Source organism: Schistocerca gregaria, chromosome X, assembly GCF_023897955.1.
Source record: "Schistocerca gregaria isolate iqSchGreg1 chromosome X, iqSchGreg1.2, whole genome shotgun sequence".
Taxonomy (NCBI): Eukaryota; Metazoa; Arthropoda; class Insecta; order Orthoptera; family Acrididae; genus Schistocerca; species Schistocerca gregaria.
This window is the reverse complement of record NC_064931.1, coordinates 95496444-95523707: the sequence shown is the minus strand read 5'-3', so window position 1 is coordinate 95523707 and position 27264 is coordinate 95496444. Positions and strand designations below refer to the sequence as shown.

The window sequence follows — 27264 nt, the reverse complement described above, 5'->3', positions numbered from 1 at the left end:
GTGACACAAAGTGGGCGTCCCAAATTCTCCACAATGTGAGGTGTTGGGAGAAAAAAATCACTCATAATTTTCTAAAACATAGTCAGTTTCTAGTCTATCTGACTTTGGCATAGAAAAAGCAATTACAGGGCACAAAAAGTCACACCCCTGTTGAATGACGTTTCGCGGCCCTGTTGCTACTTTGCTTGTCGCTACCCACTTAGAGATGGCGTTGTTGTTGATGGGTCTACTGTTTCTGCCGATGTCACACGCTGCCTCCGCCGCTGATGCCGATGTTCCCGGTGGCCGGAGGTGTGGCAGCTAGTACAGAAACTGCCGCTGCTGCTGATGTAAGCCTCGCTGACTTTTCGCAAACAGAAGCGCAAAGTGACGTGGGACGCTACGACCCGGGCCGCGGAGTAACAACTATTACACACAGGCGGCATCACGAAGAGTATTTACACACCTTCTATGTCGTTTGACTAGGGCCTCCCGTCGGGTAGACCGTTCGCCGGGTGCAAGTCTTTCGATTTGACGCCACTTCGACGACTTGCGCGTCGAATGTCTTTTATGATTACAATATCAACCGGACGAACTGCACTCACAGCGGTATCAATGGCACTACATGCACACGTCAACCGAGCGCGAAAGTTAGTGGATTCCGTTAAAGCTCTACCGACACGGTGGCCATCTTGAAACAGAGTTCATTCACTGCTTGTAAATCGCACAAATCGTTCAGCATTCTCAACCACGGCAACAGTAGCTTCTTCAACAATCTGTGGCACAATTGGCAGTCGGCTTCTCTCAGGAGCAACTCCCAAATCGTCAGATAATTCGAATTTCCGAATCATGTTCTTCAACCTTGGTGAGGAAATATGACCTCCTTTAAGGGGAGTTTGCAGACAAAAAATCAGAATTTTTGACATTTTACAAAACAAATCCTACAATATTCTTCACTCTTTCCTGCACAAAATGGTAAACAACTTATCTTTGACTTTTAGAAGTAATTTATTTTTAATTATATTACAAAAGAAACCAGATGGCAGTTGTAAGAGTCGAGGGACATGAAAGGGAAGCAGTGGTTGGGAAGGGAGTGAGACAGGGTTGTAGTCTCTCCCCGATGTTATTCAATCTGTATATTGAGCAAGCAGTAAAGGAAACGAAAGAAAAATTTGGAGTAGGTATTAAAATCCATGGAGAAGAAATAAAAACTTTGAGGTTCGCCGATGACATCGTAATTCTGTCAGAGACAGCAAAGGACTTGGAAGAGCAGTTGAACGGAATGGATAGTGTCTTGAAAGGAGGATATAAGGTGAACATCAACAAAAGCAAAACGAGGATAATGAAATGTAGTCGAATTAAGTCGAGTGATGCTAAGGGAATTAGATTAGGAAATGAGACACTTAAAGTAGTAAAGGAATTTTGCTATTTGGGGAGCAAAATAACTGATGATGGTCGAAGAAGAGAGGATATAAAATGTAGACTGGCAGTGGCAAGGAAAGCGTTTCTGAAGAAGAGAAATTTGTTAACATCGAGTATAGATTTAAGTGTCAGGAAGTCTTTTCTGAAAGTATTTGTATGGAGTATAGCCATGTATGGAAGTGAAACATGGACGATAAATAGTTTGAACAAGAAGAGAATAGAAGCTTTCGAAATGTGGTGCTACAGAAGAATGCTGAAGATTAGATGGTAGATCACATAACTAATGAGGAAGTATTGAATAGGATTGGGGAGAAGAGAAGTTTGTGGCACAACTTGACCAGAAGAAGGGATCGGTTGGTAGGACATGTTCTGAGGCATCAAGGGATCACCAATTTACTATTGGAGGGCAACGTGGAGGGTAAAAATCATAGAGGGAGACCAAGAGATGACTACACTAAGCAGATTCAGAAGGATGTGGGTTGCAGTGGGTTCTGCGAGATGAGGAACCTTGCACAGGATAGAGTAGCATGGAGAGCTGCATCAAACCAGTCTCAGGACTGAAGACCACAACAACAATATGAATATATCTGAAACTACCTAATTTTTGGGATGCATCTCTTTGTACGCGATTCTGGAACATCTATATGTGCAGTTGACTCAAATCCATATGGAAATATGGAGATAAAGGAAAGTGGGCTCGTACTAAAGAGGATTAGCACACGCCTCAGAAAATTAGAACCAACTCTTCGCACAACGACCTTGTCAGATGGCAAGCCGCTGAGGGGTAGACTGAGTGATAAAGCAATACGTCAGCTTCAGCAGTATTATGAAATAGCCATCAGGAATTACGGGTATGATTTATAAAAATATGAAGAGAGCCATACTGGCCTCATAGTTATACAAATTCTCAAATGACAGAAGACCGATACATTCAATTTGCCCAACTGTATCTTAATCGTGATGTAAATTCCGGAATGCTGAAGTTTCAGGAGTGGATTTGGAACACAAGAACTCTGTTCCTGAATCTGTTATGGAAGCCACCAAGTGAATTTATAGGAACCTAGCTCACCCATACCTCCTCCAAAAGCGTCTACTGGGCGGATTCAGAATCCCAATTAGCCTTTCAATAATATTATCCGGACAAGAGTGCCCAAGAGTTCCCAAAATGTGTTTGTAGAGTTAAATACACTGAAACGTGGAGTTAGTGGCGTAGTGTTAATCTTTAATGATGGAAACATGTGGAAAATAAGACAGTGATCTAGCCCATCTTAACATCACCCCAGGCTGCCATACTGTAAAGAGGTTAAAATCATCAGGCAAGTCGAGACATGCTGAGGCACAGCGTGAAGCCGAGTTCACCACCAAAGTAGCATAATCAGCGGGAAGGAGGAAGTTTTTAGAGGTGGAGGGTACCAGAGAAGATGATGCTGAATATGCTGATGGATGCTTTTGAGTCTTAATTTAAAAATATGAGTGAGTTTTTATCACTTAAACGAGATTTTCTCAAAATGACGTTTTTATACTTTATGTGCCTGCATATCAAAAACTATATGTGGCAGCTACCAGAAACTTCGTGACAGGCTATATCTACTGATGGGGGAATCCTGGGAGTGATGTGAATATGTATGAATCCATGGTCTCACATGTACAAATACTCACAATAAGAAGTGACATGAGTTTAAAAAAATTATATCTCTGCTGATTTTATATCTTATCTCTTAATTCTGCTTCAGTAGACATTCACTGAGATGACAGAAGTTATGGGAAGCTTCCTAATATCATGTCGGACCTCCTTCTGCCCGGTGTAGTGCAGCAGTCCGGCGTGGCATGGAATCAACAAGCCGTTGGAATTCCCCTGCACAAATAATGAGTCATGCTGCCTCTACAGCCGTCCATAAATGCGAAAGAATTGCCGGTGCAAGATTCTGTGCACGAACTAACCTCTTGATTACGTCCCATAAATGTTCGACGGGATTCATATCGGGCGATGTGGGTGGCGATATTATTGCTCTGAATTGTCCAGAATGTTCCTCAATCCAATCGCTAACAGCTGTGGTCCAGTGACATATTTCGGAAAATGAAGTCCATGAATGGCTGCAAATGATCTCCAGGTAGCCGAACGTAACAATTTCCAATTAACGATCGGTTCAGTTGGACCAGAGGACCAGTCAGTTCCATATAAACACAGTCCACACCATTATGGAACCACCACCAACCTACACAGTGCCTTGTTGACAACTTGGGTCCGTAACTTGGTTTATTCTCCGCCATAATCGAGCCCCACCATCAGCTCTTACCGACTGAAATTGGGACTCATCTGACCAGGCCCGCGTTTTCCAGTCGTATAAAGTCCGACCGACATGGTCACGAGCCCAGAAGAAGTGCTGAAGGCGATGTCTGCTGTCAGCAAAAGCAATCGCGCCGTTCGTCTGCTGCCATAACCCATCAACGCCAAGTTTCGCCGTACTGTCCTAACGGATGCGTTCGTAGTACGTCCCACATTGTTTTCTAGGGTTATTTCACGTAGAGTTCCTCGTCTGTTTAATAATAAGTTATTAAATGAAACAACAAGTTTACTATTACCAGTAAACGCCCGAATTTAAAATGGATAAGTTATCTGTAAAAATTTAGATTGTTATCTGCATTGGTTTCAGAGATAAAGGTGCATAAATTTGGCCTATTTAACATTGACAGCATGCGCCCTACGAACTGCCCTGAATGCGTCGATCCTCACGAAGGGCAGCAGCAGTACTTCTATTATTTTGGTAAACAACTTTACGACTAAAGCCCTGCTCACCTCGTCAACACCCATGTCCAGTGTCTGCAACGGTAATACACACAGTTGCTTGTGTTTTATCACTACGACGCCGTACAAGTACCGGCGCCTAACGCGTTGTGACACTAACACCGCTAACAACGCATTTCCTCGAGCGCACAGTATTAACATCATTCTTACAAACTTGAGTGCCCATACAGTTAATACACTCCTGGAAATTGAAATAAGAACACCGTGAATTCATTGTCCCAGGAAGGGGAAACTTTATTGACACATTCCTGGGGTCAGATACATCACATGATCACACTGACAGAACCACAGGCACATAGACACAGGCAACAGAGCATGCACAATGTCGGCACTAGTACAGTGTATATCCACCTTTCGCAGCAATGCAGGCTGCTATTCTCCCATGGAGACGATCGTAGAGATGCTGGATGTAGTCCTGTGGAACGGCTTGCCATGCCATTTCCACCTGGCGCCTCAGTTGGACCAGCGTTCGTGCTGGACGTGCAGACCGCGTGAGACGACGCTTCATCCAGTCCCAAACATGCTCAATGGGGGACAGATCCGGAGATCTTGCTGGCCAGGGTAGTTGACTTACACTTCTAGAGCACGATGGGTGGCATGGGATACATGCGGACGTGCATTGTCCTGTTGGAACAGCAAGTTCCCTTACCGGTCTAGGAATGGTAGAACGATGGGTTCGATGACGGTTTCGATGTACCGTGCACTATTCAGTGTCCCCTCGACGATCACCAGAGGTGTACGGCCAGTGTAGGAGATCGCTCCCCACACCATGATGCCGGGTGTTGGCCCTGTGTGCCTCGGTCGTATGCAGTCCTGATTGTGGCGCTCACCTGCACGGCGCCAAACACGCATACGACCATCATTGGCACCAAGGCAGAAGCGACTCTCATCGCTGAAGACGACACGTCTCCATTCGTCCCTCCATTCACGCCTGTCGCGACACCACTGGAGGCGGGCTGCACGATGTTGGGGCGTGAGCGGAAGACGGCCTAACGGTGTGCGGGACCGTAGCCCAGCTTCATGGAGACGGTTGCGAATGGTCCTCGCCGATACTCCAGGAGCAACAGTGTCCCTAATTTGCTGGGAAGTGGCGGTGCGGTCCCCTACGGCACTGCGTAGGATCCTACGGTCTTTGCGTGCATCCGTGCGTCGCTGCGGTCCGGTCCCAGGTCGACGGGCACGTGCACCTTCCGCCGACCACTGGCGACAACATCGATGTACTGTGGAGACCTCACGCCCCACGTGTTGAGCAATTCGGCGGTACGTCCACCCGGCCTCCCGCATGCCCACTATACGCCCTCGCTCAAAGTCCGTCAACTGCACATACGGTTCACGTCCACGCTGTCACGGCATGCTACCAGTGTTAAAGACTGCGATGGAGCTCCGTATGCCACGGCAAACTGGCTGACACTGACGGTGGCGGTGCACAAATGGTGCGCAGCTAGCGCCATTCGACGGCCAACACCGCGGTTCCTGGTGTGTCCGCTGTGCCGTGCGTGTGATCATTGCTTGTACAGCCCTCTCGCAGTATTCGGAGCAAGTATGGTGGGTCTGACACACCGGTGTCAATGTGTTCTTTTTTCCATTTCCAGGAGTGTACTTTTCCGTCTGTACTGGCTCACGCAGCGAAAATTGAATTACAACCACCTTATTTATTCGTAGCTCTGCATACTTCCTTATTGTCTCAGGTCGCGATGCGTAGATTATTCATTTACTCACTATGTAATCCAGTGACTAGTATTTGGAGTGATCACGGCTTTAAGATGGAATACAGAAATAAATCCTTTAGTGGCGCAACGCCTGTATCGCGAACGCTACCTGGAGAGACGCCGACCGACGTCTTATCACCTGTAACTACACCATGATGATCACGTATTGTGTGGAATCCTGGGTGATAGCCTCATTTGTTTCCTATTTTTTGGCAGGAATCTAACTGCAGCAGTTCACTTATAGTATCTTCAAGATAAACTCTCAGCGTTTCTGAAACATGTGCTACTGCTTAATCGAGCAGTGATGTAGTTTCAACATGATGAGGTGCACCACAGTCGAGAGTGGCAGTCCAGAATCGTTACCGTGCTACGGACTCTGGTCCAATGAATGGTGTGCCTATATAAATTTTCTTGTGAGGTTCTTTACAACAAATTATGTACACTCAGGGGTTGGCGAATTCTGGTTAGCTTCACTTGTTCACTGAGATGTGTAAATCTGTTATGGGAAATGTGTTGCATCGTGCCACATTGTAGTTACAATGTCATACACGCCTCTGTACTAACCGTGAAGACCATCATTTAGAACAAACGGCTGATATACTAAATGACGTAGCGAATGTCCTGTAGTACGTTTCTTAGCCACCGCACAGACAATAAAAACAGTCTTTCGGGACGATTATGCGACCTCGCTGCATCACAGGTGGTAATAAGGGAACGGAAATTAAATGAGGGTAGCTACGTGGCATTCGAACTCCCTGACGCTCGCATTCGGGAGGACGACGGTTCAATCCCGCGTCCGGCCATTCTGATTTAGGTTTTCCGTGATTTCCCTAAATCGCTCCAGGCAAATGCCGAGATGGTTCCTTTGAAAGGGCACGGCCCACTTCCTTCCCCGTCCTTCCCTAATCCGATGAGACCGATGACCTGGCTGTTTGGTCTTTGCCCTCACACAACCCAGTCCAATCCTGGTGCTCGAATTCTCTTCAGTGCGTAGCATTCGGCAGTGCAGCACTTGCGATGTCTGATATAAAGTGAACAGATCTCAGTAGTATTGCACCTTTTCCTAGCATACATCTACACCTCTTGCTGCAATGTTGTATTATTTGCATTTACCATTTCATGTCTTTTCTGTTTTCGCTGTTGAACTAAGAAGGTAAGGGTAGTTTTAGTATTTCTGTTCTCTTCTTGCGAGTAAATCCACATTTCGAATTGTACAGGGTGTTTGTACTTGAAATGACGGTATTCCAAGTGCTGCTGCACTGGCTGTGTACATCGCAGGACGCTGAGACAGCTATGTTCGTTAATCGGTGTGCTAGTGGAATATGCTGAAAAAAATAATAATTCCATTTTTTGCCACCAGCTGAAAAAAATGTGTGGATGTAGGAGTAGCAGAGGAACGTTCGAACACACGGTAACGGTGATTCTAACACATTTGTTACAATATTGTTATATGTTACAACGTGTTCACTATGGTCTAGTTGTAATATGTGTTTACATGGACCCATACACTAGTCACAAACTTGTATCTGTTACCAGTTTAAGATGAATATACAATGCTAATCCTCTTATGATTCTAAAACATAAATGCGCAAAACTGCTATACCAAGCATTTAGTTCACAACTTTCTGTTTCAGATACCCAGTTCCAGTTCGCTGATCAACTGGTATAAGAACCTCCTCCACTACTTCGGTAATTATTCTTAATCTGAGGCATTTAAAAATTCATTTTAGTATTCTTATTAGATGTACTGTGTATTCATTAATTACTTAACACTAATTTAAAATTTTCTGCAATACCCAATATTATAAGATAATATACATGATTGTTTTCTGAAGTATTCAATGTTTCTCACAATCCCAGAGTCACAAACATGGGGTGATTTTGTTATCATTCATGACACCACTTCCTGTAAGAAATAGGAAGCGACTGCAAACGAAAGAGCACAAAATAGAGATTATGCAAAATATTTAATTCATTGTTTTGATTTATAAGAGTGTTTCCAATAGAATATCTGAAGACAAATATTCATACCCAAACAACAATTCTGTATGTACTGATTACATTAATTCAGTTGCCATAAAAGTTTTATGAGTATCATAACATAGAAAACTATACTGGAGAACTAACGATTCGGCCACTGTAAACATGACTCCATTATTGGTGTTTCCAGTAATTTTTGTTCCGTAGTTTTTCATTATGGCACAGCACTGCGCACAGAAAACTTTTATGTCAACTGACTCTGGGCGCAGAAGCCTTCGCAGTTCTACATTAGTGCAATTGACAAAATGCGTTGTATAAAGGTTTTAGTGTTGTGTAAGCATACAGATCACATCAAAACTTTTAGTTTAAACCAAATATGGTCGAAAGCACTTTCAGTTTTATAGCTGTTTATAAGAATACATTACGAGGAAAATGTACTGTAGGTTATACTCACACACTGGGTGGTAATAATTAAACTGATGGTTTTCTGAGCGCAGCAGTGTGGTCTGCATATATGGCAGGACGCTGAAACGTTGTAGGTATGTTCATTGGCCGGTACGTTCGTGGAGTATGCTCACAAATATAATAGTTCTACATTCTGCCGCCAAGTGAATATATGGCGCTGTAAGCAGTCAGGCTGTGAAATAGACCCCGCTTTGACATCAACATATGCCACAAATTCTGCTGCCAGTGTTCCAGCTGTGCCAGGAGAGCTGTCTTTCCCCTTCCCAACAGGGCGAAATTATTTTGCGGTGCATTTTACCGTGGCATTCCCACAATATCCTGAATGTACAGCAAATGAAGCCCCAAGATATAGTACAACTCCTTGACTTTCGCCTAGTTTTTTGGTATGCATAGGAATGGATGAGGCACATTTTACTCTGCCGTAAATGAACAGAATTGTCGCTTATGGGACTCTAGTCAGCCACATGTTGTGCAGGAACTCCACTGCACTCGACGTATGTGAGTGTGTGGTGTGGTTCCACAAACTCCTTCATTCTCGGTCCGTTTTTCTTCGAGGAGATGACACCTCACAGGCCTGTTATGAACACAGTAACGTAGGCACGTTAGAAATACCACCTTGTACAACACTTGCTTCCAGCTTTGCACTTTACTGTGTCCACACCACTATTTTCATACAACATGGGGTGACACCATATGTCTCTTGCTAGGTGAAAGATCTGATTCAAGAAACCTTTCGTAACGACCGCGTCATCACTAGACGATTTCCAGATATGTGACCTTCCAGATCCCCAGACCTAAATGCATTCCGGTTTCGAGGATACTGAAAGATTGTGTCTGTCAGGGGTGTATCCGGCCCCTTCCTGACCTAAAGGATAGCATACGACAACATGTCGCTACGGATGCAGCATGTTGCTGAGTCGGGATACCATACTGAACACACGTTGTAACTTTTGAGCATATCCCAATAAACGTGCCAGGACTACTGTTACCATGTGTTTGATCGTTGCTTCCCTTTCTGTGCACCCATACCCGATTTTGACTGGTTACAGAGCGGAATTTTACCTGTCGGCAGAAAGTGTGACTACTGCTTTTTTCAGTATTCTACACGAGCGCACCGATTAATGAACATACCTACTATGTTTCAGCGTTCTGTGATATATCGAACCCACACTGCAGCACTCGCAACACCGTCATTTTAATGACAAGCACCTGGCATTTGAGTTAGTGTTCAGAAACTATAACTTGTGGTAACGAATTATTGCAGAGAATAGTAGTGTGCAGTGGAATATGGCTAGCAGTATATAGATTCACATCTATTTTTCCACTGCCACGCTGAATCGTAGGAAGGATCACACACTGTCCGTTCTGGTGTTATAGCGCACTCAACAAAAACCAAAAAAGGTCGAATAGGGGAAAAGTCGTGTAATCTCAAATTTTTGTACAATAGTAAGGGGGAGGACATACAAAAAACGACATACTAAAATTTCTGACTGCTGGGGTGTGAACGTGGTGAGAGGGAGTGGAGTTTTAATTTCACTTTTGAATGTTTTTCTTGGATAACTCGAAAACCGTGCCATCTGGCGATATTTCCCAGTGAAAAATTAAACTACATTAAAACTCCTACCAGAAGGCTCCCATTCATTTTTCTTCTGTAGGACTAAGATTCTGCGTTGCAGGGATTCAGAATGGCAGGTTATTAAAAATCGTGTTTTAATGGGGTACAGTTACCCGCATCTCGTGGTCGTGCAGTAGCGTTCTCGCTTCCCACGCCTGGGTTCTCGAGTTCGATTTCCGGCGGGGTCAGGTATTTTCTCTGCCTCGTGATGGCTGGGTGTTGTGTGATGTCCTTAGGTTAGTTAGGTTTAAGTAGTTCTAAGTTCTAGGGGACTGATGACCTAAGATGTTAAGTCCCATAGTGCTCAGAGCCATATGAACCTTTTTTTTTTGTGTACAGTTAACGATTAGTGTAAAATGAAATGGGTTAAGAATATCTAAAGTAATCTTTCTCTTTGCAACTTGTTACGGGTTGTTCGAGACCTCCTGAGAGATTAAAACTGTGTACCTTACCGTGACTACAGCCAAGACACTTGCTTTCCAATGAGTCGACTTCGAGTCCCGGTCCGACACACAGTTTGAATCTGTCAGGAGTTTGAAGATGCCTGTTTTAAATATTCGCAATAACCTATGCACAAACGATTCTTAATGGAATGACAAACTTTAATACGTACATTAATACAGCAGATATTTCGCTAATTCGAGTAATGCTTCCGTCTGCCGACAGTGGCATCAAAATGTTCCTTCAATAACATTTATAAAGTAGTGTAACCAGTCGGTATGTAAGTGGGACTACTGCGAAAGGCGTTTAGTGATGAAAAGGTAGCTAAAACAGATAAATAAGGCGTTCGATAGAATAAAATAATATTTAAACATTTGAAAATACGGTGTTTTACAAAACTTTGCGACGAGATTTATAAAGTAACATAACATATTAAAATGGAAGTGCGAAGGATGTTGTCAGAGGTGTGTCAGTTGTGCACAGAAAGCTGGACGTCACATGACGTGACGTTAGCCTGACCACAGCGCCAAATGGGGATGACCCCACAACACGACACAGTTGCAGGAACGGCAAAAGACAGTTTGTGTCAATCAGTGAGCAGTTACTGTGCGTTGTGCTGGTGTTCTTCATTATAACATGGCCCGGAGACAACATTTGCATGATTTTACAAGGGGAAGAATCATCAAGAAATTGGAAGAAAGACGAAGTTCAAAATGTTCAAATGTGTGTGAATTCCGAAGCGACCAAACTGCTGAGGTCATCGGTCCCTAGACTTACACCCTATTTAAAATAACTTATGGTAAGAACAACACACACAACCACGCCCGAGGGAGGACTCGAAACTCCAGCGGGAGGGGCCGCACAGTCCGTGACATGGCGCCTAAAACCGTGCGGCCACGCAGTGCGGCTGAAAGACGAAGTATGACGGGTATAGCCCAAGAGTACTGTTCACAGCATCGTTTCACGTATATGGAGAGACTTTCGAAGCATAGGCACTGCTGCCGGAAGGAGAAGAGGTGGTCGACTACGTTAGCTACAGAAGGAGATGGACGTTACATAGTGCAACAGGTAACAAGGAACCCAAGAAAAGAGCGGGTACAGTTGCAACAACATTTAAGACGACTGCAAGGTACGCAATCACAGGTTCCGCGCCGGCCGCTGTGGCGGAGCGTATCTAGGCGCTTCAGTCCGGAAGCGCGCTGCTGCTACAGTCGCAGTTTCGAATCAGGCCTCGGGCATGGATGTGTGTAATGTCCTTAGGTTATTTAGGTTTAAGTAGTTCTAAGTCTAGGAGACTGATGGCCTCCGATATAAAGTCCCATAGTGCTTAGAGCCATTTGAACAGGCTCCACAACGGCACTGGAACGCTTGGGATTGTAACTTTGCCCGACGACCAGGACGTTGCGTTCCGTTGACACCAGCAAATCGACGGTACCGTTTGCGATTGTGTCAGAGATGTAGAGACTGGAACTACGACACGTGAAGGCCCGTGCCCTACTCGGATGAGGGCAAACACAATCTGAGTAGTGATTCTGGAGATATACACATATGGCGAGTGTTGGGAACAAGTAATGCACTCCCGAACATGGTCGAGCGTAATCGTTTTGGAGGTCCAGTTACTATGGAGTGGGAGGCATAACGTTGTATGGGAGTGATCACTTCATATCCTTGAACCCAGTATACTCGCGGGTCAACGGTATGGTGGCACGGTTCTTCTACCCCATGTGGGTCCTTTTGGGTGAACGTTCATTGTTATGGACAGCAATGCACGTGTCTTTTATGGATTTATTGTAGAAACATAAAATCTTAACTTACGGAGCCACCGGCTGTAGAAAATGAATATTGGATGAAGACGGCATTTAATCACCAACGAGCCACCATTACCTACTTCAAATGAAAGATGTGTTTCGACAAGTCTATTCAGTATGTAACTTCGCGAAGTGTACGTTCAATACCTATACGCCTCTATTCTGCATATAGTGTAACATTTATATCCCGGAACATCACAGCAACTTACTCTTGAAGGCTATGTGTCATGTATCGTTCACGAACCTGTAGGGAATCCATTTCTCTAATGTCTAGACTCCTGCATATTCTTTCAAGGACCACAAAAATATATTCCAATTATCACTGCAAAAGAAGGATGGCAGACGGATGGTACGAACATACCGTCGTTGGACCTTCACACAGATTTCTGTACGGAGGACATTGTATTAGGCTACCTTGGCTTAGGGAATGAACCGAAAGAGTGGAAAACAAGTAAGTCCCCAGGTCTGAATGCAATACCAAATCTGCTTTATAGAAAGTAGTCTACGGCATTGTCACATTACTTAGCTTGCATATACGACGAATCTCTTGCCCAGCGCAAAGTCTCAAGCGACTGCAAAGAAATGCAGGTGACTCTTATACATAGAAAGGATAAGATACGGACCAGCAATATTACAGACCAATATCCTTAACATCGGTTTCCTCCTGAATTCTTGAACATATTCCCAGTTCGAACATATTAAATTACCTTGAGACGGAAAAGCTACTGTCCACAAATTAGAAAGGATTCAGGAAGCATCGCTCGAGCGAAACGGACTGCCCTTTTCTCATATGATATCTTGCGAACCATGGTGGAAGGACGACGGGTAGATTCCATATTCCCAGATATTCGGAGAGCGTTTGACACGTTGCCCCACTGCAGACTGTTCACGAAGGTCCGAGCATACGGATTAGGCTTCCACATATGTGAGTGACTTGAAGGCTTATTAAGTAATAAAACCCAGTATATTGTCTTCGACGGCGAGTTTTCATCACAGACAAGAAAATCGTCAGGAGTCCCAGGGAAGCGTGATACGACGCCTATTATTTTTTTATATACAGAAATAATCCGCGAAGAGGTCGAGCAACTGACTGTAGGAGACTACAAGATCACTTAGACAAAATTTCTCTTTCGTGTGATGAATGGCAGCTTGCTCTAAATGTAGAAAAATATAAGTTAATACAGATTAGTGGGAGAAACACTCCCGTTGTGTCCCAATACATCGTTGGTATTGAGCTGCTTGAAAGAATTATGTCGATTAAATAGCTTGGGTTAACGTTGCAGAGCGATATGAAATGGAGCGGGTATTTAAGAACGGTAGTAGGCAGGCGAATAGAACGGCGTATAGAACTAGTGCGACCTTCTTGAGCACTGTTGGAGTGTTTGGGATTCCCACAAGGTCGTGTTAACGAAAGATATCGAAGAATTTCAGGAGCGTTGTGCTATACTTGTTACAGTGGTAGATTCGATCAACTCGTGTGTATTACAGAGTTGCTTCGTGAACTCAAATGGTAATCGCCGGCGGGAGAACGACCTTCTTTTCGCGAAACACTATTGAAAGGGCAGTCCGTTTCGATCGAGCGATGCTTCCTGAATCCTTTCTAATTTGTGGACAGTAGCTTTTCCGTCTCAAGGTAATTTAATATGTTCGAACTGGGAATATGTTCAAGAATTCAGGAGGAAACCAATGTTAAGGATATTGGTCTGTAATATCAGAACAATTCTATTGCCACAGGAAAGGAAATGAGTAGTGGTGGTAAAATGTGCAATCCGCCATGCACCGTACGGTGGCTTGCAGAATATGTATTAGATGCAGATCTAGGCACTGCGGGTCTTGATACCATCACTTGTGCAGGTAGTTCGTTTTCTTAGTCAAATCCAAATGACATTCTGTTGTTCATATCTCTTCGTACTACATTGTGATCATGTCTGAACCTACGTATATCAAAGTAGAAAATACAACACAATGTAAAAAATTTTGAGATCATTACTGTAGGTATTGCTCCACGAACGTTATAACCTTTAATGAAATATGGGCCTCTGTTTTAACAAAAGTAGTTCATTTTAAATCGAAATATATCGGTTTTTGTCTCACAAACAAAATTACAGATCAAGAAATGAAAAGCATAACATGTCGCAATTACATTACAACATCTTCAGGAATTAAAATAAAAATATGCAAATTCAAATTACCTTTCCGCCTTTGTACAAGAAATTGGGCAATGATTTCCGTGATACCAATGAGAAATCGGGAAAAAGAATTAAAGAGCAAGGGAAAGTATAAAAACTTCAGTGTTGCTGATTACTTTGCAATTCTATCACAGACAGAGAACGTCTTATAAGAGCAGCTGAACGGAATGGATAGTATGTTGAAAAGATATTATAAGATGAACATCAAAAAAAGTAAAACAAGGGTAATGCATTGTAGTCGAATGAAATTAGCCGCTTTTAAAGGAATCACATTAGGAAATGCGACAATAAGAGTAGTAGATGAGTTTTGATTTTTGGTAGGAAAATAACCGATTATGGCCGAAGCACAGATGATGTAAAATACAGGATGGCTATAGCAAGGAAGGTGCTTCTGGAAATGTTTTAACATCTAATATGAACTTAAGTGCTCGGAATTCTTCTCTGAAGATATGCGTGTGGAGTGTAGCTTTATACGAAAGTGAAACGTGGGCGATAAGCAGATCTTGTACTGTTTTTCGACCGCGAATGTCAGCAGGCAGGCTGGGTGTGCTCAGTCAACATGACAGACCATCTATGAGATCGTGCAGGCACTAGGTTTTCCAGTTGCCAACGTGTTTAGGGGGTGAAGCGTGAGTACCTCGACTCGGAAAAAAAAACTATCGTCATCAGAGTAAACTGCATTTTGATATAACAGATTGTAAAAGATGACACGTAAGAATCTGTGCTACAGGTTGCTAACCAGTTCATTGCTATACAAGAATAATCTGCGAGCAACCACACCATCCATAAATCATCTTTTCGCTGTGAAGTCAAACAAAATAAGTGAGAATATTCGCCTAATAGGCATGATAATGGAGTGCCAGGAAAGGCAAAAGTACTTTGGAGCGAAGGAGTCAACGCAAATTAAAGCTGCCGAAGACGTTGCCCCGTAGATCCAACGCATTCATTACTTACGATTGGATTACGTGCGGTAACACCAGTTTTGACTATGCAGCAATGTAAAAGAATTGACTTCTCATTTGAATAACACTTACTATTTCAAAAGGACGTTAGTCGTGTCAGGATATGACATATTTCCCGAGATATGATGTACTCACGCCTTTGGTGGCAGTTTTAATTTACGGTCGGACGCTCCAATGCTGGCGCAGATCGTAAACTTGACTTCCAGAATTTGGCCTCGATGACAAACGAAATTTGTTTGAATTAGTAAATATCGCTTTCTCACTTTTTAAAACATTTGCAGATGAAATAAAGGAATGAAGGGAATTGGATGAAGAATGCAAGAAATTACAGAGATTCATGGACTTGTAATGTCATTTCGGGAGAAGATAGCGGTCAAACAAACGGACAGATTGGGATTGAATAGCGAGAACATATTAGTGTGTGGCATATTACACAACTTATTACAATAAACTACATCACTTACATTCCCAAGGGATTTTATTGTGTGCTATGAGTAGTCGGGGTCCTATTGCACTTTCTTTCGCACCTGAACAGCAGTTTACATAATATCTCGAAAAAATTGAGAGTAATAGACTCTTTAATTCTTCATTTTGTCCATCAATACCGACTTATCGTTGTTTAACAACAGTTTCCAAATATTTCAATCGATTTGAGTCCTGTCCGGATCTTTGTACGTTGTACCATCTCTAAACAGGCTTAAGTAAAATCAGATGGCTGCATAGATTCAGTTATATAGTATACTATTCTCTAGCATACACAAAGTCGCTCATCTGTCTTTGGTGAGGCGTTTTTTATACATAAATGAAAATGTGACTATATTCAACTCTGGTAAAAGGTTTGTCCTCCAGCCACAATTGACAATACTGTTGGATACATGCCACCTCGATTCTCACACGGTGGCCTTGTGAAGGATCCATCCGCATATTCACCTGCAGTCATTAAGAAAACTCTAAACAAAAACGGTTTGACTGAAATGCGACCACTGTTACACCCGAAAGCGTCTAGCGCTTACCGGTGCACTAAGAGACGAAATAAAAGAGGTACGGGCGGACTCCCAAAGTAGTACATTCCTGACTTGCAAATAAATGCGTTCGTTTTGGGATAAATGCATACGTGAAAATACTGAATGAACGGGCAGCAAGTATTTATACTTCGAAAAACTTTTTTTCTAACACCGCTATACGATAGTTTTTGTCTGGGCATTATGGGTTAATATGTCAAGTTATATACGCCATTCTTCAAGAATACGTATTTATGATTCAGAAGAGCTTGCCACTGTTTCCACAATATTGTACCACGTGTTAGTGTCAGTGACCGAAGTATGTGAAAAACTAAATCCGACAGAAGCAGAAGGACAAAAATATAAGCGATTGCACGTACATGTGGTAAATAAGATGCTTGGTACCATTTTACGTGACTATCGCTTGTAAACATATTTCCTATATTCCGTAATATCATGAAATGGTACGGAATTTAGTTTCGTGGATATTTAATGATCGAATAATATTATTTAATCGTCTTCACACATGTGGTGTTCGTTGCTGAAAATTCTAGTTGACATAGAAATGATTTTCCGAGCAAAATGTCTCTTTAAAACGTCTACGTCAAGTCTGCGAATAATTCATTTTGATTCAATATTAAGTTTTTAAACCCAGTTTACATATTTTCTGTTAATTCCAGTAAGCACCCAATTAGTGACATTCATTTAGACAGCACCTAACCTACAACGACGGCTATACAGAGCGTCATACAAACAGCCTGTCCTCGTAACATGGGGTTTCAGATTACACTGAAACATTGAAGTATTTCAACATTACTTATGTGATAACATTCTACGAAAGCACCGACATTTCCTTCGTATTTGTCTGAAGGTTAATTCGTTTAAGAAAGAGGAAATCAGAGTTTTCAACAGTTTTAAAATGTGACATGATCAGAAACTGATTGCGAAGCCACTTCAAGAGCTTACAACACGAATATTCTAAAGATAGTATATCTCGAAGTTATTATGGCAATGAAGACAAAGAAAACGTGATAATTAATTTATAGCACTGTGTTCCACATTATAACACAGTCTACTGATTCTAAGAAGCTTTGCCCCGTTCGCTCTCTTCCCCACTACGTTAGGGATAACTAGCTAAATCGTAGTAAATTCTCTTTTTTGATCTGACATTGTATTTGCACCATCTGTCCTGAGGTGCCGTTCCAAACATGCGTATTGCACTTAGTCCCAGTGGATTTCATCCCTTCCCATAGCCATAGTTTCGATGAAGAATTCTACAACAAACAGAAAAAAAAGATAACGTTAGATAACTGCGTCATTCAAGCACGTGGAGAGGGAGGAAGGAAACCGGTACTTACGGTCACAAGATTCGCGCAGTTATCCATGCGCTATCCTCAAGAAGCTTTACCAAATCCTCCAGAGCAGTGTCGTTCATCAAGGCTTATGGTACGCTCCCATCTGCAGCAGAAGAAGAGGGACAGAGGGACAAGAAAAAAATTAGTCATCATATTGCAGTTAAGGAAGAAATATGCACAAAAACAACGTGTACATAATATATCTGCAGGCATGACTGCCTTGATAAACACATTTCAGATGCACAACAGAGTGCGAACCTTTTATGGAAATACAGGACTTCTCGAAGGAAGTAGGTATCAAGACACAAAGGAAGTAAAGACATTAGCTGCTAGTGGGTCTTGATTTATATTAGTGGGTCCAGTTGAAAATATATGCCAGACGGGGACGAGAACCTGGGTCTCTGACTTACTAGACACATGCACTGCCATTATGCCATCCAGACACAGGGGTTACCACAACCGTACGCCTCCTGTAAGAGCCAAACTATCAACTTGTACCACATACCACTGAGGTGGTTAAGGTAACCGTTCATCATGTTAAGCAGCAGATCTGGGTTCGAGTCCCAGTCTGGTCCAAATTTTAAACTTTCACCGTCGGATTATTTTGATGCCCAATTGCAACTGGAGTCGGTCTCTCCTTGGAAATTGTTGGTTTATATATAGATACACAAATTTTATTGCATTGTGGCAGTACAGAACTTTGGAAATGGATACCTTCTATAATCCTTAAATTTCGCCTGTATTTCATTCAGGTCAATAGGTGGTATTACCAACATAGGTATCCCTTTGGTGAACTCAGTCTCTACAGACTTGACAGGTTCTACATTTACACACTTTCTTGCGGATGGGAATAGAAGTATTGATACACTGTTCTAACTGGTACAGAGATACACAGTTTTTGCTCAAGCAGTCAACATAATCATAATATGCCGCTCTTACAAATGGGCCCCAATGGTACAATCTTTCTACCTGCGACTGATAATGCACAATATTCGTAAAGATCATCTCAATTCGCAACACTTGAATTTTTAAAGCACTTGCTTGTGTCCCATGAAGTTAATTCTAGCATTGACTCACGATACATTTAAATTATGGAGACTTTACTGCCATAGATATGAACGTATATTTCAGTATGGGACCGATCATGTTCACCAGCCATACCTCATCATATTGCACAGATATTCCCACTAGCACCATGAATAATGAACTCTCGTTCCGGTGTGTTGCGTGTTTTAAATTCAAATGGTTCAAATGGCTCTAAGCACTGTGGCACTTAACATCGGAGGTCATCAGTTCTCTAGACTTAGAACTACTTAAAACTAATTAACCTAAGGTAATCACACACATCCATGCCCGAGGCAGGATTCGAACCTGCGGCCGTAGCAGCAGCACGGTTCCGGACTGAAGCGCTTAGAAAAATGGCTCTGAGCACTATAGGACTCAACTTCTGAGGTCATCTGTCCCCTAGAACTTAGAACTACTTAAACCTAACCAACCTAAAGACATCAACACATCCATGCCTGAGGAGGGATTCGAACCTGCGACCATAGCGGTGGCGCGGTTCCAGACTGTGGCGCCTAGAACCGCTCGGCCACCAACGGCCGGCGAAGCGCCTAGAACCGCTTCGCCACAGCGGCCAGCGTGTTTTAAACTTTAATTACTACACCAAAGGCAGTATCCAGTGCTAAGCCTTCATTAATACTTTTAGTCACGTTGTAAGTGCTGGCGAACAGTACTACTCTTGAGCGACCTTCCTCCAGCTCAGTGGGCCGAGGTAGTTGTTGCGCCCACGGTTGCTGCTAGTACTATGGATGGAGCGGAAGTGTAGTGTAGTGGAAAGACACAAGGTCCAATAACTAAGGAAGGCGGTCTGTGGCCTGCTGCTATGGCAGTTCCGCTACAATCGGATCAGTCATTTGTTGCGCTGCTGGAATAAAATAATCGAACATAATGTTGTATATGCAGTGATGAATGGAAATTTGTACCACGGGTGGGATCTGGACCCAGGTCCCCTGCTCACCAGGCAGCTGCGCTAACCACTATGTCATGCTAGTACAGTGTCTTTGCACAAATGCACAGACTACCCTAGCACTTCTTCCTTCTCAGCCCAAATTCCCATTCATGCCTCAGTCCACTTACCCGCTATAAACTCAAACTGCGTAGCATAAGCTCTCCGGTTGTACTTGAACAACACCTCAGCATCGAATGAAATGGAAGACCCTGCCTGAAACCAGACATAGGTGATTTAATCAAATGGAACTACGTGGTTCCAGAGACCTTTTCAAGTCTTAACCAGTCATCTATGTGCAGTCCGCCCCCGGTAGCTGAGTGGCCAGCGCGACAGAATGTCAATCCTAAGAGCCCGGATTCGATTCCCGGCTGAGTTGGAGATTTTCTCCGCTCAGGGACTGGGTGTTGTGTTGTCCCAATCATCATCATTTCATCCTCATCGACGCGCAAGCCGCCGAAGTGGCGTCAAATCGAAAGAATTGCCCCCGGCGAGCGGTCTACCCGACGGGAGGCCCTAGTCACACGACATTTACGTTTATCTATGTGCACATATGCAGGGAGAAGTGGAAAGTGGAAATTCGTACTGAGGCCAGAATCCCAACCTGCAGATGCACCAACCATTATGCCACTCTAACACAGTGGCTTTGCACAACTGCTCAGACTACCCTAGCATGCCTCGCTTCTCAGGCTAAATTCGCATTCACGCCTCAACCCACTTGGTATTCCCCGTTTCATTTGATGCTGAGGTGCAACTCCAGTATAGTCGGAGAGACTCGGCTACGCTGTTTGAGTTTAGGGGTAATACCAAGAGTGCCCAGGCGTGAATGGGAATTCAGACTGAAAGGGAGGGGTTCGAATGTAGTCCGTAAAATTGAGCAAAGCCAGGGTGGCGTCGTGGTGAGTGCAGCTGGTAGTGAGCAGGAGACCAGAGTTCGGATCCCAGCCTTGGAATATACTTTCATTCGTCGCTTCACGCTGCATGTATACATCAGAGATGACTGGACTTGGAAACATCTTCAAATTGGCTATGAGCACTATGCGACTTAACTTCTGAGGTCATCAGTCGCCTAGAACTTAGAACTAATTAAACCTAACTAACCTAAGGACATCACACACATCCATGCCTGAGGCAGGATTCGCACCTGCGACCGTAGCGGTCGGTCGTTCGGCTCCAGACTGTAGCGCCTAGAACAGCACGGCCACTCCGAACGGCTGGAAAGGTCTCTGGAACCATATAGTTTCATTTGAATAAATATTTATTAGTGGCAATATTACAAATTAAAATATTAATAGATATTTACTTTCAAATCTTACACTGCTACACTTCTTATGCCTGCGTTGATTGGCTCCCGCTAATGGTTCATTGTTTCGCTATGAAAATCAGACCTCGAATGAGGGCTTCAGATAGCTGGATTCATAATATAATTAAGGGGATGGGAGCAAAAAATCCGATTGCTATTGGTCCAGCCTTAATATTCGTCCAGGGGATGAGAACAGGAGTGGTGTAGCGTGAGGATGATCTAGATTAATTGCCGGTAGTTCCCGAGGAGGAAGGAAGTGGAGGGGGGGGGGGGGGAGAGGGGAAGGGGGGTGACCTTCAATGTCAGTCGCCCAAGTGTACAACCTGACATCGGAAGTCCTTATCAGTGACCTTTAGATAAGATCCTTATCTCACCCCGGAAACCTACTCAATTTAATGGCCATGCCGCTCAACTTTTGTATTGGAAGAAATTTACAGAACGACAGCGCCGAGACAAAAGGATATTTTTACCAATCGATCGTCGTCTTAGGAAGCATGAGACGTTTAACCCTTCTACTCGCAACTGGGGTAGGCCTAGAAGGGCAAGGATACCTTAGCTGAAAGAGGAACTTCTTCGTGCAGTTGACGACAACCATAGTGTCAGTCTAAGACAATTAGCCGCAGCACGTAATGCTGACCGTGTAACTGTGTGGAGAGTGCTGCATAAGAAACTACTGTATTCGTATCATGAGGGGAAACTGAGCTCTAACATGGAAATAAAGCATTTCCGGACCCATGTCTATGTAATATACAGGGTGTCCCATTTATCTTGACCACCCTAAATAACTGTTCTTTAGGCGTCCAACATGATTGGATTCGTTGTAGCTTTCTTTTTTACAAAGATATGAACAGCAGTATGACTTTTTTAAATGGCACACTGTATTTTTTATTCGGTAATTCATTTGCTCTCCTAAAGACCTATTCAAAAATGTATCACACTGTACCATTCACTGAAATACAACGTTTTTAAATACATAACACAACATTGACGTTGACGCTCCCAGCGCTTAGTGCAGGTACTCGGGGTAATGGAACATATACACGTGTTGACGTTGACAGAGGACAAATGTAAACATAAGTAGAATGCACACACGTCATTCCGTCAACTATCGTCAGTTGTAGAGTTGTGTGAGCAGAATGAACACCAACGAAGAGAAGGTAGAAATGCTACTCATCTATTGGGAATGTAAGTTAGCAGAACGGTAATTTCAATACTGTTTTCTTATGTACGGGTACATGAACCATGGACCTTGCCGTTGGTGGGGAGGCTTGCGTGCCTCAGCGATACAGATGGCCGTACCGTAGGTGCAACCACAACGGAGGGGTATCTGTTGAGAGGCCAGACAAACGTGTGGTTCCTGAAGAGGGGCAGCAGCCTTTTCAGTAGTTGCAGGGGCAACAGTCTGGATGATTGACTGATCTGGCCTTGCAACATTAACCAAAACGGCCTTGCTGTGCTGGTACTGCGAACGGCTGAAAGCAAGGGGAAACTACAGCCGTAATTTTTCCCGAGGACATGCAGCTTTACTGTATGATTAAATGATGATGGCATCCTCTTGGGTAAAATATTCCGGAGGTAAAATAGTCCCCCATTCGGATCTCCGGGCGGGGACTACTCAGGAGGATGTCGTTATCAGGAGAAAGAAAACTGGCGTTCTACGGATCGGAGCGTGGAATGTCAGATCCCTTAATCGGGCAGGTAGGTTAGAAAATTTAAAAAGGGAAATGGATAGGTTACAGTTAGATATAGTGGGAATTAGTGAAGTTCGGTGGCAGGAGGAACAAGACTTCTGGTCAGGTGACTACAGGGTTATAAACACAAAATCAAATAGGGGTAATGCAGGAGTAGGTTTAATAATGAATAGGAAAATAGGAATGCGGGTAAGCTACTACAAACAGCATAATGAACGCATTATTGTGGCCAAGATAGATACGAAGCCCACACCTACTACAGTAGTACAAGTTTATATGCCAACTAGCTCTGCAGATGATGAAGAAATTGAAGAAATGTACGATGAAATAAAAGAAATTATTCAGATAGTGAAGGGAGACGAAAATTTAATAGTAATGGGTGACTGGAATTCGAGTGTAGGAAAAGGGAGAGAAGGAAACATAGTAGGTGAATATGGATTGGGGCTAAGAAATGAAAGAGGAAGCCGCCTAGTAGAATTTTGCACAGAGCACAACTTAATCATAGGTAACACTTGGTTTAAGAATCATGAAAGAAGGTTGTATACGTGGAAGAACCCTGGAGATACTAAAAGGTATCAGATAGATTATATAATGGTAAGACAGAGATTTAGGAACCAGGTTTTAAGTTGTAAGACATTTCCAGGGGCAGATGTGGACTCTGACCACAATCTATTGGTTATGACCTGTAGATTAAAACTGAAGAAACTGCAAAAATGTGGGAAATTAAGGAGATGGGACCTGGATAAACTGAAAGAACCAGAGGTTGTAGAGAGTTTCAGGGAGAGCATAAGGGAACAATTGACAGGAATGGAGGAAAGAAAAACAGTAGAAGAAGAATGGGGAGCTCTGAGGGATGTAGTAGTGAAGGCAGCAGAGGATAAAGTAGGTACAAAGACGAGGGCTGCTAGAAATCCTTGGGTAACAGAAGAAATATTGAATCTAATTGATGAAAGGAGAAAATATAAAAATGCAGTAAATGAAGCAGGCAAAAAGGAATACAAACGTCTCAAAAATGTGATCGACAGGAAGTGCAAAATGGCTAAACAGGGATGGCTAGAGGACAAATGTAAGGATGTAGAAGCTTATCTCACTAGGGGTAAGATAGATACTGCCTACAGGAAAATTAAAGAGACCTTTGGAGAGAAGAGAACCACGTGTATGAATATCAAGAGCTCAGATGGCAGCCCAGTTCTAAGCAAAGAAGGGAAGGCAGAAAGGTGGAAGGAGTATATAGAAGGTTTATACAAGGGCGATGTACTTGAGGACAATATTATGGAAATAGAAGAGGATGTAGATGAAGACGAAATGGGAGACACGATACTGCGTGAAGAGTTTGACAGAGCACTGAAAGACCTGAGTCGAAACAAGGCCCCCGGAGTAGACAACATTCCGTTAGAACTACTGACGGCCTTGGGAGAGCCAGTCATGACAAAACTCTACCAGCTGGTGAACAAGATGTATGAGACAGGCGAAATACCCTCAGACTTCAAGAAGAATATAATAATTCCAATCCCAAAGAAAGCAGGTGCTGACAGATGTGAAAATTACCGAACTATCAGTTTAATAAGCCACGGCTGCAAAATACTAACGCGAATTCTTTACAGACGAATGGAAAAACTGGTAGATGCAGACCTCGGGGAGGATCAGTTTGGATTCCGTCGAAATGTTGGAACACGTGAGGCAATACTGACCTTGCGACTTATCTTAGAAGAAAGATTAAGAAAAGGCAAACCTACGTTTCTAGCATTTGTAGACTTAGAGAAAGCTTTTGACAATGTTGACTGGAATACTCTTTTTCAAATTCTAAAGGTGGCAGGGGTAAAATAAAGGGAGCGAAAGGCTATTTATAATTTGTACAGAAACCAGATGGCAGTAATAAGAGTCGAGGGGCATGAAAGGGAAGCAGTGGTTGGGAAAGGAGTGAGACAGGGTTGTAGCCTCTCCCCGATGTTATTCAATCTGTATATTGAGCAAGCAGTAAAGGAAATAAAAGAAAAATTTGGAGTAGGTATTAAAATTCAAGGAGACGAAGTAAAAACTTTGAGGTTCGCCGATGACATTGTAGTTCTGTCAGAGACGGCAAAGGACTTGGAAGAGCAGTTGAACGGAATGGACAGTGTCTTGAAAGGAGGATATAAGATGAACATTAACAAAAGCAAAACGAGGATAATGGAATGTAGTCAAATTAAATCGGGTGATGCTGAGGGAATTAGATTAGGAAATGAGACACTTAAAGTAGTAAAGGAGTTTTGCTATTTAGGAAGTAAAATAACTGATGATGGTCGAAGTAGAGAGGATATAAAATGTAGACTGGCAATGGCAAGGAAAGCGTTTCTGAAGAAGAGAAATTTGTTAACATCGAATATAGATTTATGTATCAGGAAGTCGTTTCTGAAAGTATTTGTTTGGAGTGTAGCCATGTATGGAAGTGAAACATGGACGATAACTAGTCTGGACAAGAAGAGAATAGAAGCTTTCGAAATGTGGTGCTACAGAAGAATACTGAAGATAAGGTGGATAGATCACGTAACTAATGAGGAGGTATTGAATAGGATTGGGGAGAAGAGAAGTTTGTGGCACAACTTGACTAGAAGAAGGGATCGGTTGGTAGGACATGTTTTGAGGCATCAAGGGATCACAAATTTAGCATTGGAGGGCAGCGTGGAGGGTAAAAATCGTAGAGGGAGACCGAGAGATGAGTACACTAAGCAGATTCAGAAGGATGTAGGTTGCAGTAGGTACTGGGAGATGAAGCAGCTTGCACAGGATAGAGTAGCATGGAGAGCTGCATCAAACCAGTCTCAGGACTGAAGACAACAACAACAACAACATTTAGTACAGTAGTTTAGTCCTTTTAAATACTGTTGTGTAGAGAAGGCATACAGTAAAGGCTGTCCTTCCTACAAACTGCATCGACATGACGTTTCTTTTATTGTTGTTGTTGAAGGTAGGCGAAATGCTACGCAGGCAGTGGAACTGTACAGAGAGCGATATCCTGACAAGGACCCACCTCCCGCGACGCTTCAAGAAACGGGAAATTTCAACCCACGACAACGCAATCGTCGTAGCACTCGCACAGACGAATCTGCCGAAGTTACTGTTCTTGCTTCCGTTGCCATGAACCCACGTGTGAGCACACGACAGCTTGAACACGAGATTGGCATTCTAAAACCGGTGTCCACCGTATTCTTACACGTCACCGGTTCCATCCTTACCATGTGCACCTACATTAAGAATTGCAGGGGATTGATTTCCAGAATCATGTACAGTTCTGTCAGTGGGCACAGCAGCAAATCCTCACAAACCCTAACTTCTTCTCCAATGTTCTGTTCACCGATAAAATGTTCATTCGCAAACAAAGGACAGGTAAATACAACGAACATGCATTATTGGTCCAGCGACAACCCGCGATGGCTCAGACAGGTGGAACATCAGCGTCAATGGAGAGTTAACGTCTGGTGTGGGATACTTGGTATTACAATTACTGGACCTTATTTCATCAATGTTAGTCTAAACGGCACAGCTTATGCCAACTTCCTCAGACGAATTCTTCCTCCTCTTCTGGATGGAGTACCGCTAAGAACCAGAGTGCTTATGTGGTATCAACACGAAAGATGTCCAGCTCATAATGCCTTGTGTACACGTCGTGTTCTGAACGGAAGGTATCCTGCCAGATGGATTAGTCGAGGAGGAACAGTTACTTGGCCTGCTAGGTCTCCTGATTTAAATCCTCTGGACTTTTTTTCTTTGGGGATGCATTAAAGACGTTATCTATCGCGATATTCCAACAACTCCAGAGGACATGCAGGAACGTATCTTGCTTATAATTCTTTTCAGCAGGCAACACTGGAAGCAGTAAATAATCCTATTATTCAACGGGTGCACCAGTGTGTCGGTGTTCAGGGTCACCACTTTGAGCACCTTTGAATGTTCTACTCTGAGCAGTGGTACAGGAGAGTCAAAGTCAATTTAGTGTTATGTTTTTACTTGGTTTTCATTTGTTTTCTGACAACTCCAGCAAGTGGACGAGTTTGTGATCCCGGGCTCAAAGTCAATGTTGTGTTATGTAATTAATAACGTTGTGTTTCAGTGAAAGGTACAATGTGATACATTTTAAACAGGTCTTTAGGAGAGGAAATAATTACCGAATAAAAAATACAGAGTGCCATTTAAAAAGTCATACCGCTGTTCATATCTTTTTAAAAAAACAAAGCTACAACGCAGGCAATCATGCTGATTGATGTCCCCCTGACGGCTAAGGAACATTTGCTTGAAATATTTTGTAATTTGCATCTGCTCAAACATTTATTTAGGGTGGTCAAGATAAATGGGACACACTGTATATTCTGTTTATATTTATGATAAATGTTTACTGAAAGTTTGGCCATGCGTTTTTGTTACACCCTGTATAGTCTTTCGACCATCCAACTTTATATTTCAGTGACTTCCCTCACTCGTTTCAGATAAATGCTGGGCTGGTTCCTTTGACAGTAAACAGTAATATATTTCCAATTATTATTCCAGCATGAT

At 43.1% G+C, this 27264-nt stretch overlaps 1 protein-coding gene across 1 annotated transcript in view; it reads left to right on the top strand.

The window, feature by feature from the left end:
• LOC126298816 (neurogenic locus protein delta) overlaps nt 1–27264 on the top strand; it is a 1242617-nt gene that overhangs the window by 1103071 nt on the left and 112282 nt on the right. Inside the window, exon 4 of the mRNA XM_049990282.1 lies at nt 7551–7605. The gene's annotated coding sequence lies outside the window, so the exon portion shown is untranslated. The remainder of the gene's footprint in view (nt 1–7550; nt 7606–27264) is intronic.